This window comes from Octopus bimaculoides, chromosome 14, assembly GCF_001194135.2.
Source record: "Octopus bimaculoides isolate UCB-OBI-ISO-001 chromosome 14, ASM119413v2, whole genome shotgun sequence".
In the NCBI taxonomy this organism is placed as follows: domain Eukaryota; kingdom Metazoa; phylum Mollusca; class Cephalopoda; order Octopoda; family Octopodidae; genus Octopus; species Octopus bimaculoides.
Genome location: NC_068994.1, coordinates 25772825 through 25774998, shown reverse-complemented (window position 1 = coordinate 25774998; position 2174 = coordinate 25772825).

Sequence of the window (2174 nt, the reverse complement as noted above, 5' to 3'; positions counted from 1 at the left end):
GAACCATGTTTTTTTTTTGTTTTTTTGTTTTTTTTAGGAGTGGCCCTACCCTGCAGTAAACGGAGGCTGTTTCTTAGGCAAACTTGTAGAAGGCTCTGGACTTATATTTTATATTGTCTATAGCCCAGGCTTCTTTGTCTGCTCTTTCTTTTTCATAGAAGAGTTGCAGAGTTTTTCAAGTCTCCAGCCGTTGTATTTTCGGGCGGGATTTTTCAGTGTTTTCAATTTTTTTGTTTAGGCGATTTGAACGTTTTGACGCCGTCTCATGAGAATTTTCCTCTCCCTGAGGATTTTGTTCTTGTGTACAGTGGCCGACACATTTGTAGCATATGGCTTGCATTACAGACATAAATTGTTGAAGTGTCATGTCAATGTCCGGTGAGGGGGTTGACATTTCGTAATTTTCAGTGTTATTATTGGAGGTTTAATTGAAAGTTTTAACTCTTATTTCTAGTGGGCAGGCACATTTGCGTGCCCCTATGATTGCTATAAATTTAAATTCTATAGCTATATAATGCTGTTCTAGATCTGCAACCACTTATATAACTATTGTTGTTATTATAAACTATTTATATTACTCTCGATAAAATAACAATAATAATATCTATATAAATATTCACTCCTGAATATTTGCTCCTTGTTGGTATTTTTACACTGAGGCTGTTCTGATTTTGGCGCAAAACAATTCAGAACGCCAGCACATTTCAATGTGACGGATTGAGAAGATTGTTTCATCCCGTAATACATGCTGAGGAAGGTAGGACGGCATGTCAAAGTAGAAACCGGTCCACGTGTATCCAAGTACTTAGAAATATATAGCATTGGGCTATATAGGCATGTGAAAGACTTTTCTTCGTCTCGCTCGCCCGACTACGATTGATTTTCTGTCGTAATTTCAGTGTTATTATTGGTGGTTTAAATGAGGGTTTTAACTCTTATTTCCAGGAGGCAGGCACATTTGTGTGCTCTTATGATTGATATGAATGTTAATTCTGTAGCTATATAATGCTATTTTAGGCCTGCAGCCACTTATATTATTGTTGTTGTTGTTATTATCAACTATTTATGTCACTCTGGATAATAATAACAATAATATCTATGTAAATATTCACTCCTAAATATTTGCACCTTGTGTGTGTGTGTGTGTGTGTGTGTGTGTGTGTGTGTGTGTGTGTGTGTGTGTGTGTGTGTGTGTGCCATTGTCTCTGTATTTGTCCCCCTATCACCACTTGACAACCAGTGTTGGAATGTTTATGACCCATAACTTAGCGGTTCAGCCAAACAGAACAATCACGTAGCCTCCTTCCGACATAGCGATAAAAGTAAAGCTACCAAGTTGGCTGGCTACATATGGTCTTTGAAAGATAATGAAACACCACATGTGATTAAATGGAAAGTAATTGAGAAATCCATGCCTTATGTGATTGGATCGAATAAATGTAAGATTTGTTTAGCTGAAAGGGTTCAGATTTAAGATCCCTAACTCTCTATTGAACTCTAGGCCAGAAATTTTCAGTGGCGGCAAGCACATGTATAAATATTTTTTGAAGAATTGGAAAATTCCGCCTATTTCTGACTGACTTGATATCTTTCCAGCTTTATCATCTAAGGCCTAAGGAGGATAGTTCTTTTCCCTCTTTACTTTTTTTAATTTTTACACTTTAGTTTTTGTGTTCTTTGTTTTCCGTTTTATGTTTTTTGTTTTCCGTTTTTTACTTTGTACGTTTTCTATATGCTACTTTCTCAGTTTTTTTCGGGTTTCATCTATTATTCAATTTTTTTTTTTACTTCGTTATGATATGTGATTTGCACCTGAAGAATATAGATGAGTATTTCTCAACATATGAAACTATTAGTAGCGCTTAAATACATGTATTGTAACCTTTATATAAATGATATTTATCTCTCACCAGATGGAATACTTTTTTTACCACCTCCATCCACTACAAACAGACAGAATTACATTCATACCTCAACTTCTCCTCCTCCCACCCTAAACACACCAAGCTCTCCATCCCCTATTCCCAATTCCTCCGTCTACGCAGGCTCTGCTGTGACAACCATGACTTTGAGACTCAGTCTCAACTCATGGCTCGCCACTTCATCCTACGTGGATATCCCCTCACCACTATCCACACCGCCCTTGCCAGAGCACTTCAGTGGACCGTCCATCT